This window comes from Clinocottus analis, unplaced genomic scaffold (assembly GCF_023055335.1).
Source record: "Clinocottus analis isolate CAN_PGR_092001 unplaced genomic scaffold, fCliAna1.0.p SCAF_21, whole genome shotgun sequence".
Classification (NCBI taxonomy): Eukaryota; Metazoa; Chordata; class Actinopteri; order Perciformes; family Cottidae; genus Clinocottus; species Clinocottus analis.
Window position 1 is genome coordinate 12808193 of NW_027175943.1, and position 20324 is coordinate 12828516.

The 20324-nt window shown below is 44.2% G+C and overlaps 1 protein-coding gene across 8 annotated transcripts in view; it reads right to left on the bottom strand.

Moving 5' to 3' along the window:
- nrxn2b (neurexin 2b) overlaps positions 1-17540 on the bottom strand; it is a 638339-nt gene extending 620799 nt beyond the window's left edge. For all 8 annotated transcript variants that reach the window (XM_068587905.1, XM_068587904.1, XM_068587901.1 and 5 more), the window contains exon 1: positions 17313-17540. The gene's annotated coding sequence lies outside the window, so the exon portion shown is untranslated. The remainder of the gene's footprint in view (positions 1-17312) is intronic.
- Between the last annotated feature and the right edge of the window lie 2784 nt (positions 17541-20324).

The window sequence follows — 20324 nt, forward strand, 5'->3', positions numbered from 1 at the left end:
TCCTCCCTCAATAAACAAGTGCATTAGCCATTCCCAAGGCTTCAGTAAATTCATTAAAGCAGCAGGGAGAGGACCGCGGGGAGACAGATGACCCCTCCTTCCAACTGACTGGCAGCCAAGGTGAACCAATGTCAAACCACAGGTCGCTCTCTGCACCCTCACCCAACCTCATTCCCTCTCTGTCTCTTTTTCCTCGACTCTGACTGTGTTAAGTGGCGAGAGGAAACATTTTCCTCCCCCACCGTCCATCCCCTCGTGCTTGTGCATTCATTCTGCCGTCGTACCACTCCCTCATTTCATTTTATTGCCGTCACTTCTCTTTCATCTTTCCCTAAGTTCTCTTTCACTTTAGCACATGAGTCCACCCGAGTGTTGAGTAGAGTCACAGATGAACAATCGTCACACAGCTTGGGTTGCTGCAGAGATGATGCACTATTGTATTTGTCTTCATGCAAATATGAATACTGGCAATATGCATGGAAATGCATTCCAATGATGCTCAAAGCAACGGCTTTTTTGGTAAATCGTGAGCAGTTGACATTTTGTAGATAAAAGATAAAAGGTACAGCACAAAGCAAATGCAACCTTATGCTTTGTCTTCACCTCTCTCTCTCTCTCTCTCTCTCTCTCTCTCTCTCTCTCTCTCTCTCTCTCTGACACCCAGCAGCTGTCCCCCGCACCGCGTCATGGCCCATCGGGACCATCTGTAAGGGTCGGATCGGCATTAGCTGCCACATCAGCATACCGACTTCACCCTTCCTAAGGTCACAGGTGGTATCCGGGGGACATCAACTTGGGCATGCACACAATGTACACACATAAACTTATACGCATTCATATGCATATTAAACTTTCTCACAAAGGACTTGGAGGCAGGCTGAAGGATGTGATCGTTCTCGCTGAAACAAGCATTCCTGTTTTTTTTAGGAACAATTAATCCTATATGCTTCATACTGAAAAGAATATGTTCTAAGATGGTGTAATGTCTTCAATACATTTTGACACTCTTACACACTGCTGTAAATGCAAACTGGGCACAATTGCTATCTTACGATATTCCATAAATCACCAGCGTATTTCCTTCACTGAAAAACTTCAGAAGTTGCACATGCCATCAGTCAAAGTCTATGCACTTTAAAAGAGCTTACATAGATGTTCCGCAGCTACCTTAAGTGCACTAAGAGGCTTGGGCGTGACACTCCATGACCTCATCAGTACATTTACACCATGACCTGACGCAATACCAGCAGCCCAAACATCAAAGAGCTCCAGTCAGCAGTTCTCGCCGTAAGCCTCTATTATGCTCGTATCAAGTCTGGCTTGATTTAGAATAGAAAAAAAAGACCCAAAAAAAATGATATGCTGAATTCAAAGCCAGAGTGGGGTGAGGGAGAAAGAGAGGGGTGGTGGGGAGAGAGAGGAGAGTCCTGCATAGTCATCATTAGAAAGGCTGAGGGCTGTAAATCAGTCATAATCATAGTAGTGCTATCACACAAGGGCAGCAAAGCCTTCCCAGCAGCTTCACACAAGTCAATAATTAATAAAAAATGGCAGCTTAAGCCACCAGCAGCCCACACTGGCACGCATAAATAAACAACCTGTACATTGTATTTAGAGACGGGTCTGACTGGGTCGTTTCATGGCTGTTTACTTCCTGAGACCTGCCATTAATTTCTGCAACAGCAGTGAATAAAAGTATTGTAAATACTTCAGGAAGGTAAACAACGCCTGAGCCAAACCAGACTCAAGATTACAGGGAGAAAGGTAGAGGCAGAGAGGGAGAAAAAGACTGGTGCACAAATGCTAAGACACACACACTCTAAAAAAAAAAAAGTTGAGTCAACTTAAAAAAGTGAGGCAACCAGCTGCAAAGCCTTTTTGAGTTCACTCAACTAAGTTGTGTCAACTTATAATAAGAAGTTCACTCAAAGTGCTATCTTAAGTTTGTCAAACGTAACATTACCAGTCAGACCTACTTATGTATTTAAGTTACCACTACTTGATTTGATAGTCACATCTACTCATGTACTTAAGTTCAGAACACTTAAAATATTAAGTTGGAGAAACTTGAAATTGTGTGTTCTTGTAGATTGAAAAGATAAATCAACATAACTTTAAATTTATTGTTGAGAAAACTTACTTCAAACTTAAAGTGTCGTTACTAAATTTCACTGCCCATTAGTTGAGTACACTCAATTCTTTGCAACGTTGCCTTCATTTAAATAAATTAAAAATGTACACCATTTTCTTTGGAAAAGTCAACAGTTAAACAAAACAAACTTTTTCAAACACAAAATGTTTATTAACAACAAGTAAACATTTGTTTGCATAACTATACAAATTCCAGGTGTCAACACTTGAACATAGACATAAAATCCAAATGGCCGCAAAAAAAAAAAAAGAAATCCAAAATCAAGGCCTTGATACAAGCTTTGGGACATTGTATATGATGGAACATATAAAACACAGAAGGTCAATGGCATTCCCTTGAAACTGGTCTGATTAAGGATGGTTTTGGTGCAGTTGCAGTTTTATTCAGGAACATTTTTTTTATTTTGTTGTAAGAATAGACTGTCTAGTCAGGCCCATTTGTGGGAGGTATACAATGGCTTAAAAACCTATCCTATCCATGCATCTATCCATCATCTATGCATCTATCCATCCAGTTACTGTTTAAAACTGCAATATCTTAACAAGAACTGTTAAGATGCAAAAAACAACAACAATTTAGTACAAGTTATGCTTTCTTAACATACACAGTACCAATGCTGATTCCAATATCAGTTTATCATTATGGGCACTGTACACTATCAACAGTGGGACATAGTTATATTGTTTTTACAATGAATGGACATAAAAAATGTATTGTCTGTAACAAGACAACTGCAACCTGAACTCTTACCCCCCTCAAAATCCAGCCAAGACCATAGGCGGGGTTTACATATGGCAGGCTACTTGAGCAAACTGTTTTTTAAGGACCGAACCCGGGCAGAGCACTGGGTACCAAGGTTCATGAACAACTTTGAATTACTTTGAAGGTGTACCTCATGTCCTTCGGATACTCCAGGTTGAGAGCATAGATGAGTCCAAACAAAAGGGCAAATGCAGTTGGGATGTCGCATATATCATCCATGACAATCCGTTTCTCAGTAATCAGGGCGATGCTTAGTGTTGTTAGACTTGAGCGGACCGTCCCAACGTCATCTTCAGCCAGTAGTCCCAGTTCAACCTCTTTCACATAAGATTCTTTCGGGTCTGTATTCTACACAAAAACAAGCATACAGAGACAATAATAAATATTCACCGCCTCTTAAGTTTTCATATTTTTTTCCTTCTCATTCTGTAACAATACAATTTAAAAGCCAAAATACATTTTCATGCAGATTTTGAAAACTAAAATATAAAACTTTCATACAAGAGTCACCTCCTACACAGTATTATAGTATTTAAATCATCATAGTCTGTTAAATTAAATAAATTGAGCAAAAGACAGGGAAACATTTGCTCTCACGGTACAGGCTCCCTTTAATTTAATAAGTGACAAAAACCTAAACTGGAACAAATCTGCCATAAAACAATGGACATTACCATTCCAAATCTGCCAGATTCTCACCCTAAAGATTATTAGCGGCAAAGGGTGCTGATGTAAAGGTTTTTGTTTTATTTTCTCAAAAAGATTAGCTCAACAAAAGCGTACTTCAACTTTGAAAATGTACTGACAGAATAACTTTGTAATTTAAATACTGACAAAATGTGTATATGCATCAGTCTCAAAACCCATGACCAATTTGGGCTTGGAATTATAAATGTTACCAGTAAATTTGAAGGAGAATTGCTGTTAGAAAATGCATGTGATGCAGGCATCACATGCACACTCACTTGTAACCTTGATGCTACAGTAACATTGCCAGTATTGGCGATATTACATAAAATTAAAAACTATAAAAGTTACACTTATTAAAATATTTAGATGGATTAACAAAGTAACAGTGAAGTAGAAATGAGTGTTTGATGAAAGTTTGCATTCGTGTGTTCTTGCTCAATGTGCAACCTTAATGACAAATTGGTCTTACCAGACATGTCTTTATTAAGCCGTCCGGCTCCTCCTTCACAATGGTAGAAAAGGTAGACCTCGCAGAGCTGTACACTTTGTGGGCAAGGACATCTGTCATCTGAAAAATACAAATTGAAGATTAAAAATTTGACATAATACAAAATAAATTTGGAGAATGACACAAAAAAATTAAACTTGGACAACACAATATCACTAAATCCACTTATTATTTGCAGAGTTGCACTTTTAGAAACATACAAAACAGTTTGCATATAAAAGAAACAATGATGCAACTTTAACTTCAATTTAATGTCAACCACAAAGTGTGCAGGCTTTGTCAATGCAGTGTCTCAAGAGAGAAACGTCCATTCATGGAGCTCCACGCTGCAGCAATACATTTACTGCTTTAAAAGTGATAGCTGATAGCTTAAAATAGTGATAGCTTAACGCAGCAAATCTCATTGAGAAAAGCACGCAACGTGTTTTTCGCTGCTCTCTGTCCACTGGGTGTTCACCTGTGTGCCCGCCCGTGTCTGTGTGCATGGCGTTACAGAGAAGAGTTGTAACGCGACCATGTAGACAGGTCGGTTGATAAAAACAAATATATTTTTGACGAAGCTCAAAATGTGTTCTATTTTTACAACATGCCTCGCGGGCGACTCGCGTGGTCCCTGCGGGCGAACAGGTGCCAACGGCACTACCGTCCAGGTCCTGGGCGCTATCTAGTGCCCCTGAATGCTACGCGCGGGTAACTAAAGAGTGAACTAGAGCCTCTAGTCTGGAGGCAGTCCCGACGCCACCAACGCTAAAGCACTGCGAGGCACTGCAGCAACATGTTAGCTAACCTAGCTAACACGAGCGGGTCGTTATCGTAAAATTACACATGACGTTATGAACACGTGAAAAGTAGGCTGGTGTCTGTCACGTTATAAACTTCGTAATGTTAACTTTGGCATTAAAAATCAACAGGTTATCTGACTAGCTCGTTAGCTAACGCACTGAACATACACAGTCTTACCTGGTTAAGTGGTGCGGGACGTAGACGGCATTCTGCAGAAACACTTGAGCTGCCGTTGACCGGCGCGAAATTGCTCTCTCTTGCGGAAGTGCGCATGCGCAGTGGTAGACGGAAATTTGAATCTCTTCTTCTTCTTCTTTATCTTCTTCTTCTGCTTCTTTTACGGCAGTTGGCGGTTTTTTTCTTCTCTCTGGCTTTATTGAACATGTATTGTCAACAGACATTCAGCAGTTTAAGATTAAGATGTAAAAAGTAGATGTCAATCAAATGAGATCTGAAAAACTATCGAAATATAATAAAGAAACAATGGTATTATCAAATCAATGTATCTTAAACTGGGGCTAAAGAAAATATGTTAATATTTATTTCATTATTTAAAATATAATATTAAAGTAGGATATATATATATATATATATATATATATATATATATATATATATATATATATATATATATATATATATATATATATATATATACGTTTTATTTATGTGAGCTTGTGTGTTTACTGACACATGCACAGTGGTCTTAGTTACCTCAGTAGATGCCCAACTCACTATACTAAGTTTTCTCAACTTAACATTTTCAGTGGATTCCACTCCTCATTAATAAAATTGAGATTTTGAGTTAGTTCAACTTTTTTCAACGCTATTTGTTGACTCAACTTAAAAAAATGTGTTAGGACAACAAATTTGAAGTTGGGCTTTTTAGAGTGCACATACACACCTCTAATCCATCATAAAAAAGCCACAGCAGCAGTCCTTCTGTAGGGGGCCGTCGAGGGAGCGCTACCAAGCACAGATTCCAGGTACGCAGCCACGTCCATGGTGCACGCTCACAGAGAAAGTGAGCGCTGTGCTAGGAAGTGTGTGCAACGAGGTGCTGAAAGAACAGCTCCTAGTTTCTGAAAGAACAGCTTCTAGTTTCTGGAAGAACAGCTTCTAGTTTCTGAAAGAACAGCTTCTAGTTTCTGGAAGAACAGCTTCTAGTTTCTGGAAGAACAGCTTCTAGTTTCTGAAAGAACAGCTTCTAGTTTCTGGAAGAACAGCTTCTAGTTTCTGGAAGAACAGCTCCTCTGTGCTAAAAGAGCAGATCATCGGTGCTAAAAGAACAGCTCCTCTGTGCTGAAAGAACAGCTCTTTGGTGCTAAAAGAACAGATCATTGGTGCTAAAAGAACAGCTCCTTGGTGCTGAAAGAACAGATCATTGGTGCTAAAAGAACAGCTCCTCGGTGCTGAAAGAACAGCTCCTCTGTGCTGAAAGAACAGCTCCTTGGTGCTGAAAGAACAGCTCCTCGGTGCTTAAAGAACAGCTCCTTGGTGCTGAAAGAACAGCTCCTCGGTGCTAAAAGAACAGCTCCTCGGTGCTGAAAGAACAGCTCCTCGGTGCTAAAAGAACAGCTCCTCGGTGCTGAAAGAACAGCTCCTCGGTGCTAAAAGAACAGCTCCTCAGTGCTGAAAGAACAGCTCCTTGGTACTAAAAGAACAGCTCCTCGGTGATGAAAGAACAGCTCCTTGGTACTAAAAGAACAGCTCCTCGGTGCTGAAAGAACAGCTCTTGGTGCTGAAAGAACAGCTCCTCGGTGCTGAAAGAACAGCTCCTCGGTGCTGAAAGAACAGCTCCTCGGTGCTAAAAGAACAGCTCCTCAGTGCTTCATTGGGGGAAAACGACAGAGGGAGAGTGAGCAGCGGTCCTGGAACAGGAGCTAGCCAAGGTCCTGAAACACTCCCACTGCCTCAGAAAGCATTGGCTGGAGAGGAGAAGGGAGAGTGGAGGCAGAATGGGCTGAGGAGAGTAACTGTCGAAGGCAATGAATCAACGGCATGGCTCTCCTTTGGGCCTTGGCTGTGTTTGCGCGCACGGAGCAACCCACTGTCAGACTGTTTACTTATTCCTTTGATATGCAATTGAGTTCCCCTGCTGACTTAATAATCCTGTTCACAGATAAAAACCAAATGTAAAAGGTGTAGCTGCCTACACACACACACACACACACACACACACACACACAGAGAGAGAGACACTGCAACCAATGCATATATATATATATATACATATATATATATATACATATATATATATATATATATATATATATATATATATATATATATATATATATATATATATATATATATAATATGCTTTATTTAATACAAAATCAAGAAACAAAATACCCATCTTGAAGGTAAAAAATAGTAGCAATCAATAAAAGATCTTTAAAAGGAAATTGTTATATAACGTTCCTGAAACCAGATATATAATGAACATCAACACTTCTCTTGAATAAGAACTATCATAGTAATCCAGTCTGAGCGATACAGAACATAACAACAGTGCAAAGAAAACATTGCTTCTATTCCCAAGGTGAAAGTGGGCTCCTGCAAGTGAAGAGCAGACAGTTTAAATGCATAAGTAAAAAGGTTTACTGTAGCAGCGCAGCACTACTAGAGCACAGTAGACATACTTTACTTTCCATTAATACTGTACCGTGTATTGACTCTGTAAAAAGAATTCTATTTCAAAAGTTGGTTTCATGTTCTCCACAGCTGCAATGATGAAATATGAGTGCAACAGTTTACACTGGGCCAATCGATGCTGGGAGTTTTGTAACACAATTAATAGCCCAAAAATTCCATTCATTATTGATATCTCCGCTCTCCCAACATCTACCTGCTATTTGTTAGAGGGAGAGCAAATGATCCAAAAATGTTAAAAGTATTGACAGTACAGAAATACAGAATTGCTAAACATAAGCTACTGCTACGCCGACACTTTACGGCCTCGCTGATGTGTTCGGTGACAGTAAAGCAATTGCTGATTTCTTTTTTATTGCTCAAATAGCCCCGGGGAAAAGTCAAATGTTGCTTCCGTTCTATTCTAATTATATTGCTGCGTGTGAGTGGAGAACTGTCCGTGGTGCTGAACTGACAGCGGCTCCCGACAGAGCGGCAGCGCCGTGAGCTGTCTGTGAAGTGGTGCTGCTGAAGTGCGCCGATGGGCCGCGTCCTTCCTTGATGGTCACGGGGTCCTCGCGGCCTCTCCCACAGTGCGTCTTGCACCCATTGTTTCTGGCTCAGCTCTTCCGGCTCGCGAGCCGGAGAGGCCGGAGGTGGCAATGCACTGTGGGATGCGCCACCAGCACTTAATGACATCAAGGAAGGTCACTCCAAATTCTCGGAGCTAACGCTCAGCTTTTAACTGCGAGTGTGTGGAGGAGATCTGCATGCAGATAAAGAAACAAATGAAATTAGAAAAGCTGTGGAAAGTAGTCGAGAGATGTTACATTTTTCGACTTTTAATTTTCAAGTGCTCTGATTCACTGTTCTCTCCTTCACTCAGATATCAATGAAAAGGCGTTCTTCAAAGAACTGAATGAATACACATCTCACAGGCTCCAAATGGACTTCAACAATTCAAACTGTAACAAAAAAACATGGCCGCCGTAATGCAGCGTTGTCTTTATTGCAAAATATGTGCCTTCAAAGACAATATGTGGCGTGTTTTCAAAAAATGATTATGTATTGTACTTGACTTTGACGTGACTCAAAGTCAAACTGTTGTTCACAGGCGGTTACATTATCATATTATCAAATTCTTTACACGCCACATATTTATCACGTATATTTCGGTCGGGCCCAAACAGTTCTAGGTGTTTGCTTCACTAATTAAATGTGTTAGCGGAATCTCCGGTCTCACATCCGTATGCAGCGGATTCAGACATCATCATCATCATCAGCAAAATGAATAACGGCGTCAATGAAGAACGATTTGAAGTGCCAACGTGATCATTTTGCAAATCTCACAAAAGCGCTTGGAAATTGTGAAAAACTAGCGCACCGAAGAAGATGGAGACGTTAATGTTGGAGGTGAAGACAACACCCTCGCTCTCCATCTCTCCTCGTTGACCCGCTCCATGCCACACAGCCGTGACTAGGTCTTATAGATTCACGGCTGATGGCGGCGCAGGGTTAGCGAGTGAGTAGTGGCTAACCGGAGCAAAGTGCCCGCCTTGCAAATCCTTGGAGGAAAGCGAGAGAGAGAGAGAGAGAGAGAGAGAGAGAGAGAGAGAGCGAGAGAGAGAGAGAGGTTCTGATCGATAATGCTTTGGAGAAGTTTGATAGGTTTTTGGTGCGGCTGACTTCTCAACACTTGTGCTTTGGAGAACCTGAGAGGTCTGCTGGGCTCTACGATCTGCCCGTGTTTGTCTTTTTCTTTTCTTCTCTTCTTTTCACTGCTGATTCTCTGTCAGCCTGGAAGCTATTCACTGTGACGGTATTGATCTTTATTCTGGTGGGAATTAGAACTGTATTTCTGCTGTAATATTTAATCCGTGAATTAAATCTCCTGACTAGCCGTTGGTCATGTTGCCCATCAACTGTGAGAAAAGAGGGCGAGTTCATACCTCAAGAAAGAAAAGGTCTTCAAATCGCCAGTGAAGGTTTATCGTGCCCTGTTCTTTCAGTTCAGGTTGCAGCGTCTCCAATTTTATGCAAACATGGCTCAAGAAAATGCCAAGAAACCGTGTACTGTGTCCCCGACAAAGGGTGACAGACCGACAGGCCACAGCCGTGGTGGAAATCCCCGATACATTCCCAGGAATCCACTCTGTAAAATGTAAAAACAGGCGCAGGCATCTGTGCTACTAATACCATCTGTGACCCCCTACACACACGCACACACACACACACTTCCTGTCGCCCACACTCCACAGCTTGCTCTACACCGGGGGCCATGTCAAATCTGAGGGTTATTCCATGGACTCTCTGTGGAATGGGAGGCGCGAGTCCCCGTACATGCCAGTCCCCAAACACCCAGGCCAAATGCTGTGTCACACCAGCTGGATGGAGAGGAAAAAACACACTGATGAGTCCTGGACCGCTCAGACGGAGAGCGAGAGCGACTTGGAAACCTGGTGGGTGCTAAACCCCCGACAATTAGCACCATTGATGGGAGGAGTGGCTCTGGCTCCAAAAACAATCAGATCTGGGCTTATTAAATTCCCGGGCCATGGTTTGAGAGGCTGCACGCATTGGACATCCTCTTGGTCTTTAAAGGGAAGCCATGTGTGCTAAACACTGGATAATGGAATTGATAGTCGCTCTCATAACATTGTAGGTTGTTGGCATGATGTCACCTGACACCCAGTCTGTCCAGTAATGTGACATCATGTCTTCTAATAGGTGTGCTCATGCTGACTCCATATCACACTTGTAAATAATAAAAATGTATTTGTGTGGCACAGGATTTTTCCTGGAAAACACTGGAAACAATGTTCTGCATCACTGTTGTGTGTTGTCTGTTATGTAGTTCATCAAACTGGACGAGAACATTACTTTCAGTTTAAAGTCTGAAATCTTCCAAGGATGGGGATTTGCATTGGGTTTTGAATAAAACGTTTTAAAAGAAATGACAGCGGTGCACCGGAGAGCAAAGAGTAAAGGAGGAGGACGCGGTCCAGAAGACTAAAGAGGCTGAAGAACAGCCTGCACTGCATCCCAGCAGTTAGTCAGCAAGACTCACTAAAGCTATCTGGATGGATGGTTGGAGTGAAATGGCTGGACTGAGATGGAAGGGAGGGACGGATGGTCCGTGACTCTGCTCTCTCTCACTCTCTCTCTCTCTCTCCTCCCCCCTTATTCTCCCTCCTCCGCCTTTTCTCTCTCTCTCTCTCCTCTTACCATCATTTAGACACATTCACCCTTCACGTCGCTCCGTTTCCCCTTCAAAGTGCGATAGCGGCAGCCGAAGTGGCACATCGACACACAAATGTGACGGGGGGCCTCGTTTGCCCCTGACAAACAAGAAAATGACGACGGAAACCAAAAAATAATAATAATCGGCATCAACAAAAAGGGAAGCTATTAAAACTAACGTTTGGTGCGGAGCATATGGTGCAAACAGAAATTAGCACCTAAGCTATCAAACATTCAATTTGCTCCACACACACAAAAAAAGCAGAGAAAATGTGGGGAGGGAAATTCAGTTAGTGCATGAACGCAAGATACATAACAACTATGAAAAAAATACAATAAAGCTGAAAGTGATTGAATTTGAGTGCCTATTTCATTTCTGTGTTTCTCTTTTGAATAACAAACTGGTGTCAGCAGTCATCGTTCACTTGTGCGTCTCTATTGCTGGATCATTACAACCGAGAGAATAGTCCCGGATAATTGTTTGACCCTCTCCCGCTCGACCTCTGTCCTCGGCTGCTGAGAGCGCTCGACGCGAGATTCCTACGGGATAAACGCCGGCTATCGCCACACTCTGCCCGGCGGCCCGTCTGCCAACGGAGCGCCCGGTCGTATCGGTGACAAGAGAAGCCTGATGGAGGTAACGCTGGCTGCACAAACCCAATGCGGGCCTCTGCAGCGGCGGACCCATTGTGCCCCTCTTCCCCTCTCTGCAGCGAAGTGGCCATTGTGGGTCGCAGAATAGCCGGCCCCTCTCCATTGCGTGAAGGGATGGGGCTTGAGTGTGCCGGCGCTCGCGGCGCTAGATGGTATCTCAACATCGTGACCCCCATCAGCCCCCCGAATGATGTGCCTTCGGTCGCTGAGCCCATTCTTCCCCACAGGTGGGGACAATCCAGACCTAATTCCAGCCAGTGAATGGAGCGCGAGGAACAGGTGCATTCTGGTATTGGAAATGGCCACCTTTCAGGATGGAGCTGTGCACTTGGGAGTTTTTAGCATGTGTGGCTGGAGTTTGGACAACTTGTATCGATCGGGCTGCAGGGGTGGTTCTCTAAAAATATATTTGACAGGGCAGACAAAAGCCGTATGGATTTCTAGGGGAGGAATAAACTGCGGTGGAGCACAACAATGCTCTTAAGGGTACTTCACTGTGAGCAATATTTACAGTTTCTCAAGTTGCTCTGCTGAGAGTCAGCCAAGATGATGGAGGACGAGTAAAAAACAGACAGTGCGATTATCTGAGGATGCTCGGCCTGCTTTATGTCCATGTACGTCACTGCTGTTGACGCGTGACTCATCTATAAAAAGCAGCGCAGGGAACAAAGGCACATTTACATTCAAAGTGATATCTCTAAACTTCCCTTGGATTGTCTGCATCTTCGAAATTGTCTGTGTTCAGGTAGAGAAACAATCTCATAACACGCTTTGTTGACCAAAGGACAAATGACTTAATCATTCCCTGAAGAAAAAAAAGCCTTAAAGCTTTATTGCATAAGGCTCCATCCAAATAGTGAGTAAGTGACTGATGATAACGTCCAGCGCTTTCCGTTGGACGCGCGCTATTGTGAAGTTAGATATGCGAGTGTTATGCAAGCAAATTGCATGATTATGCAAAACTGGAAATAGTGTGGATGACTGATATCCCACAGCATAAGGATTAGTTACTAACACCCACTCTTCAATTATGAGCATAAAACTCCTATGCTGGTTTTTTTTGTGTCCCATATTCCTGTTATGCAACCTGCTCCACTTTGAAATAGGATCCTTTCACAGCTAGCCGCATGTTAGCATACCCTGGAAGAAGTACAGTTCAGACGGCGGGGACAGCCGTGGCGTCTTTACGATGACGTCAAGCCAAGAGCTCAGAACATTTCGCTCTAACGGGCTCTGAAGACACAGAAAAAAGCCACCAGTGAGTCCTGACGCAGAAGGAAGGACTGCCGTCTGGTTGCAGGTGAGCGTGATGCATCATCATCAACGGTGAGGTTACATTGGCCCGTTTTGTCCAGAACTTGCCCTTCCAAGTTGGGGGGGGAGGTGGATATTTTTAAACCTGAGAAATAGCAGCAGTGCGTTGGAGTAATTTAGGTTAAACATCCCTGTGGCGGGATGCTAACGAGATACGTCTCGCACCCGATGCAGAAACTCTCCGGGCCAAGAATTCTCTCTGTCGGTCAAGGTTGGGCGACAGCTGACTGAGGGAGATGACATTTGAGAAGAGGCCAAAAAAACAGACAAAATGTTGTCGTGACGATGTCTGTTGTAGTTCTCCATTATTGATACTCCCCTTATTCTCTTCAAGGAATGCCAGCTGAGCCTCTTAAAAGGCGTAAAATATGGTAATGCAAACATTTCAAATCATCCCACTGGAGGCTATACAAAGACCATGTTCATTAATTCATTAGCCTGCTTTTTGAGCGTACTCAGATATGTAAAAAAGGGGTCTGGGATTACATTTAGAAAAAGAAAAAAAACTCACCCCAGATTCAGACCATAAGTACCGAGCACTGCTGAATGAATTCATGACCCAATCTTGGTGGAATACAGTAGAGCATGTGGCACGAATCCAGGATTGCCAACACCCAAAGTCTCTCAACTATTTCCTAATTAGAAAGACCAAAGGCAAGTTGTTAAACGCCACACAGAGCTTTGAACTCAACTGGTGCCATCATGCGTCGATTTGGAGGCTTCTTCCTCCGCCGTCGACGGCGCGAGGAGCGCCGCGCTAACTTTTGACCTCCTCAATGTAATCGTCCTGCTAGACCGACTTATATCATCACCGAACTAGACGAGGATATCACCGATGCCGCCGCCGCGGCCACACGGGAGGAAAAGGGGGCGTAACTTAATGGGATCGATGGGCCGTGCCGGATCCTCTCTTCTCTCCTGTTTCCTGTCACACAAATCCATCCACGCAGTCTTTCCATCCATCTCTCCATCATATAGATAACCTCTACTCCGCCATGCTGCTTAATCAAAGGAGAGAGGCGACAGTAGGGCGGGAGAATGAGCTGGCGGGGCACGTCTTCCCTCATCATGGACTCCGAAAAGCTAAAATGGAGGGCGTAAGGCGGAGTGGGAGGAAATCTTTCATTTTCCAATCGCATTTCCCCCCTCCCCCTTTTTTCTTTTTTTTTGATGCGAACGAAAGTGTCTGTCTTCTTTATAGCTCCCCTAAGCTCCTTTAACCTCTCCTCCCTCCCACTCTGCGGGCGGATGGCGGACGGACGGACGGGAAGATGGATGAGGGCCAGACGGCGAGCAGCGGAAGAGTGAGTTAATGAGGGAGATTGCTCTCGTCGCCGCCATGCGAGGGATTACAGGAAGATTACCCATTCTGATTCCTTTCTCTTCCAATTTTGCCCTCTGAGTCTCCGAGGTGGTGGAGCTGGAGGGGTGCGACGAGGCGGGGGGGGGAGGGCCCCCGTGTTTTGATAGAGGTGAGATAGAAGACAGTGCCTCTGCTCTCTGTCAGGGGAAAATGACAGCAGCTCAAAACACTGTCCTGCGAAAAAGGATCGAGCTTCTGACTGATGCGTCCAATCTGACAGCTGCTGCGAGGGCTGGGCTTGGCCTAAATATACCCAGCATGAGACTGAATATCTTATAAGTCACATGAGATCCAGCTCCTTCATCAAGAGATGAACTCGAGCACAGCGGTCCCCAACCTTTTTTGAGCCTTGGACCGGTTTTGTGTCGGACGATATTTTCAGGGACCGGCCTTCACGGTGTGGGCGATTAATACGACGTAATAAATATGACGTAATAAAATGATACGACCAGCATGAAGCAATTATAAAGTGTATAAAGATACTACAAGATAAAACATCACCAGTGTGTTTATGTCCTATTAACTCTGCAAATGTCCAGTCTACTGCTTAATTTAAACCCGCTTCACAAAGACAGGATGTTCAAAATGGAGGCAGGGTTTCCAAAGCTTTTTTTTTGGTGATCTCAAAGATGCTCTGCCTTGATTTTAATCCAGAACATCAAGTTGAAACAGACTTTTAAATTTCATTTTTGGGGGTAACTATCACGTAACACGTGTCTGAGGTTATGGAAAACGGATGTATCCGGTCTTTTTTCAAAATAAAAAGTTTTTCTGACCTTGATTATTATGTTTTTTATTCATTCTTTCTCTGTGGCCCGGTAGCAAGGGACCCACACGGACCGGGACCGGGCCACGACCCAGTGGTGAGGAACCGCTGCTCGAGCAGACCGGGTCTTTTCTACCATGTGGAAACTTCACAATAAGTTGCATTACGCATTTCAAAAGGTGTCGCTTTTCCGGCAGCGTTTAAATGGCACGCCGAGTGCGCGTTGACCCAGAATGGTGGCATTTGAGTTGAAAAGCCGGAGATTTGCATTCAGGAAAGTTGTCGGCAGCCCGGTGTCAGAGGGGGGATGAGTGAAAACAAAGAGAAGCGCGGGACCTCAAATCCACTTTTTTTTGCTCTCACCGCATAACAAACGGTGAAAAGGTCTGGAGAAATTATTCAAATTGCAGGGGAATTTGCAATTATTATAAGTCATCTCAACCCACAAAGGCAATGTTAAGCACCCTTCATGAAGTGCGCTGAAAGCGCTGAGAACAAAAGTGGAATCATGTATGGCTCCATTTTCTGCCAGCGGTGTCTGCCATCAGCGAGGGGAGAAGCCATTTAGGTATTTCCTAAGCCATTGTCTGAACTCGTTAGACTGGATGCATGGCAGAGTCAATTTTTGTGCGTTTTCATTTTTGCCGATTGGTAATTAACAACTGTGCTCAGGAAAAGCAATATTGGTTCTTTTGGTTGAATGATGATGAAGGCAGATCGCTATTTGTTGGGTGGACTGTCAGTCAAGTAGCTCAACTTGGACCTTTAATCCTGGAATTATGAGACCTAGCATAAGGAAGTGACCCGGAAATGAGTCGAGCTTCTTTTGCATGAAGAGACAGCAGTCTCAACGACACCTCCACTTCCTGCCTCATCCTTACTGTATTGTATTTCCCTCAGGAAGCTCTTCAAACACTGACCTCAGGTCAGCTAATCAGAGCCGATACACGTCTGTTTTCATCAAACCCCACTACAGTGAACACTGTGTGAAAATCGTATTCTCCACCGTCAGCAAAGTCTTTAGAATGAAACACAAATTGTATTACTGACATTTTAAAGGCGGAGAAGTGGTTTCAGGAAAAGTGATCAATAAGCAGATATTGTACAAAATGACATACGAGTGGTCTCATATGTATTGTGACAGAAATTCACACATCTTTAGCGTTTAAAAAAAGGCAGAGTAGGTCAGTTTCCCCAAAGGCGTGAACACTCTACATCTCTGCCACCGCGCCGCAGACACCCTCAGCTCGGTTTAATTAATCATTCCAGCCGCAACTAACCCCACCACTTAACTCCCGAATCTCACAATCAGGGATCTACATGTGTGTACGGCTCGTTATTTATCTTCTGGTTTCGGGGGATTTTGTGTGTGTGTGTCGAGAGACACCGTTACGCACCCCAGTGGGCGTTTGGCGACACGGTGGCGCATCAGTCGCAGTGTACGGTTCGGCGCAATGTAGAGCCACACACATCTCCCCACACTGCACGCAGTACCAACGCCATCACATGTACTTGGAGAAAACACTTCCTGACATAGCATTAACACCACACAGGGTCGGGATCGCAGCCGCTTTGCCCTTCAGCAGCCAATTATAATGCAGCTGTTTGGTAAAGAAAGTATACCCTCCGGTGGCCTAATTCCCGCGTCACACAGACTTTATTCTCGCAAATGATGATGGATACATGAGGGAAAAGAAGAAGAAAAAACAACACTGGGTGATGGCAAAACAAATTATGAATCATATATCGAGTGATTCAAATTCCAGCAATTTGTCATTTCGGGGGATTTAGAGTGAAGGAGAAGTGAGTGAGGAGGCTGCGCGTGTGTGGAAATTAGGCCACATGTATCATCAACACAATACACACAGCGTGTCTCACCCGCTTTAATTTAAAGCCCCCCCCCCCCCTCCACACACACACACACACACACACACACACACACACACACACACACACACACACACACACACACACACACACACACACACACACACACACACAGGTCGTCTGCGTAAACACATCCACAGCTCGTGGAAGCACAAACACTGAGTTTCGACTGAGCGCTACAGTCAATTTTTTCTTTATTTTTGTTGTCTTGTGCCCAACTCCCACACTCCCGACATCGCTGTCACGCGTGGCTTCAAAACATACCCGTCCATATATAATCTGCCCCCCGCCACAGCGGATCCAACGTGTCTGCTCCCGGAGCTGCAGAAAAGAAAAACTAGCGGACCCCCGAATCCACTCGCCTCCCAAAAATATCATCCAAATATTGACCCATTACGCATCGCTCACTGCCCTTGGCTCCCTCTCAGCCCACAGTTGAACAATGTGAGTGTGTTTTATTTGTATTGACAATCATTCAGTCAAAGAGTGACAAATCCTCACAGCCAGACACAAGCCCACAGAAGCACACAGTCACGGCAAAGAAGAGAAAAGTCCTTACTTGTGTTGTGCGGCAATCCCTCCGATAATATTCTCCAGTCTTGAGGGGGTTTGTAAATATCCCTGGATTGAGCTCAGATGCAGTTCACGCCTCTGTGCTTCTCCTTTTTTGTGTGTTTTATCCGGAGCGTTGAGCAGACCAGAACGCAGGTTTTCTCCCCCCCCCCCTTCCTCTCTCCTTCAAGACAGATGTGAACGGTCCTGGCCGACTCGCTCCACCTGCATCCCTGCCGTCAAGCCAGCCACGAGGCGGGGCGCGCGACTTCCGAGCTTCTCTTCAAACTAAAACTCCTCCATCGGTATGTGTGCGCTGTGGCTTTTTTTTATTGTGGAGGTTCCGTCGCCGGGTTTGCATCGGATGCTTCTAGGGTGCTTTGACGCATCTCCACCTGCATCCACTGGAAGACACAGCGGCAGCGGCAGCAGCAGCAGCATCAGCAGCAGGAGCAGCAGCAGCAGCAGCGGCAGCAGCAGCAGCAGCAGTGGCAGCGGGCACCGCACCGAGGAGGCGATCCCGCAGAGACACGCCCCGCTCCGGCTGGAGAAGGCTACTTCACCCCGGGAGAGGGAGACGACGGGGCGGCTGGATGATGGTGATGGTGATGATGATGATGCTCAAAATACTTCACTAGGTCGCACCTGACAGGTAGTGAAGAGTGTAGGAATCCCCCCCCCCTCCCTCCTCCTCTCTCCCACACACATACACAAAAGAGTGGACAAAGAAGATGAGCACATGTAATGAAGATGAACTAGTGAGGGATTTCAAGAAAAAAAATAATTAGCAATATAAATCAAAAAGAAAAAAAAAGCTATATCATAGCCCGATACAATCAACGGCATGCTGCTGGTGCTGAAGGATGGCCACAGCTGCCTCCAAGCATAACATTATAGGCACGAGGCTGGCAGCTTATCACAGGACAAAATGGAGCCTCGGCTAATGAGTCACAAACGTTATGTGCTTAGGATAGAACTATCAGGTAGACTGCTGCTGCTGCTTGCTAATGACAGACTGAGCCCTCAGACATCTCGACAGGCAGTTATGTAAACAAAACAGTGCATCATCTAGAAGGAGAAAAACAACATAAAAGAAAGTTTTTCCCATAAGTTGCATCATCCTCATTAGTTTACGTACTCGGACGTATACATTCCACTCATAAAGATGAACGCTGACAAATAGGAGATTAAACAATAGAAATATGTTCCTGAAGGAGTAAAAATATGAATATTCACATGCTGCTATATTCACACAGGCTATTGAAGTGTCTCTGCGGTATTTAAGATAAAGTTAATGGTGAATATATACCATACTTTGTGAAATTTAGATGGAACGTATCGCATACTTTTTTGCTTTCGCCTTGATAATGGTTTCCAAATTAATAGAAAGCGGCAGCCAGTCGAGTATTCATCCAAAGGTATGGTAATGTTGAGAGGCGCAGCTGGTAATTCAAGTGGAACTGGAATGATTTTCTCAGAAAATATAAATACAGTAGTTTCGTTTTGCGTGCCAACTGGATTCACAGTATTTTATCAGCCTAAAGAGCGCTGCCAGATTGCATTCTTCCAGTTAATTAAATGCATCCTGAGTGCGTATCAGACGCTATAATCAACAGCAGTTTTTAGTAAACAACAAGAGAGATCAGCTCACTGCCGAGCCATTCACTTTCTGCCGCACCCACGGCCTGTTAAGACGGCATCGCCATCGATCTGGGCAAAAAAAACAAAAACAAGGTGTCCCCTTGCACAAGTAGAAGCATTTGATCTGGACAGAGAAGGGTGCCATTTGAGTCAGGGAGACCATTTGAAGCCTGCTCCCGCTTTCTCTTCATTACCTCTCCTCCTCATGTCAGACACTGGGCTTGATGAAGTTCCTCATCAGCTGCCTGTGGCCTCACTGTGGTCTGTTGCTCAGTCTGGCCTCAGCGGGAGAGCAACACGGCTCCTTATCGTGTCAACAAATTGCCGCAGTAGAAGTCTTTCTTCCAGCGTCTTCCTCTGCTCATTTACAAGATGTATTTTCTTCGGTCAGCGTGGTGTGGTGGTAGGAGCATGAAGTACATGGCTTGATCTTTACAAGTTCAACCGAGATTATATTTGCAATTGTATACACACTTTAAACATTCAATAGCAACAAAAGAACACGCTGTTCGCCTTAGCTGTGCTCATTCATTGGGAACCATTGACCACACACACGTTATTGACACGTGAATCAATAGTGTGTCTTTGGAGTACATTTTACAGTGTATGTCATCCATCCAGCCAGCCGCTCGTTCTGCCTTAAAGGGCCGTCCACGTCATAGGCGACCACAGCCCCAGTCAATGGATCTGGAGGGGGGTGCATCCATCACAGCCTTATTGAGCAGCGTGCTGCGAGGGCAGCCTGTCAAAAGAATATTGGCACCTCTTGAAATTAATTTCTCAGGCCAAAATATCAGATTCAAAAGAGCAGCGGTGGAAGGTAGGTGGCCTATTGTCACTGCAGAAAGCCGCGTCACTGAAGTATTACGTTTTTTGTTCTGTTCGTCCTTAAATGTTCAGTAAATAACTCATGGGAAAAAAAACTTGTGTTGTATTGCTTGACGAAAGTACATGAAACAAATCATCTGATCTTAATGTTCCTAATAGCATTTGCAAGATGTCTCTGACGCTGCGTCTCTAACGCTGCGTCGCTAACTGCTCGTAAGACGGGATGGCTGGCTAGTTGGCTAGCGGCTAATTAGCTTGTCCGTCTCTGGAGCTTCACCCTCCTCTGGACCAGTTTGCCAGCTACATTTTCACAGGTGATGTGTTGGTTATGTTTTTCTTGATGTTGCTACGTTGTTAAATACCACTAGGCTTTACGCCATTTAAAAAAAAAAAAAGATCAATCCAAAACATTAGTTGAGAGTTGATTTTGTTAAGGCCGACTTGAGACTGATTGGTAGCACGTCAGCTTCAGTTTGCCACTTGGACTCACCTGCTTCCGCTATAAAATAGTTCTCTGAAAAGAGATTAAAAGGTCTAAACGTAGCATTAG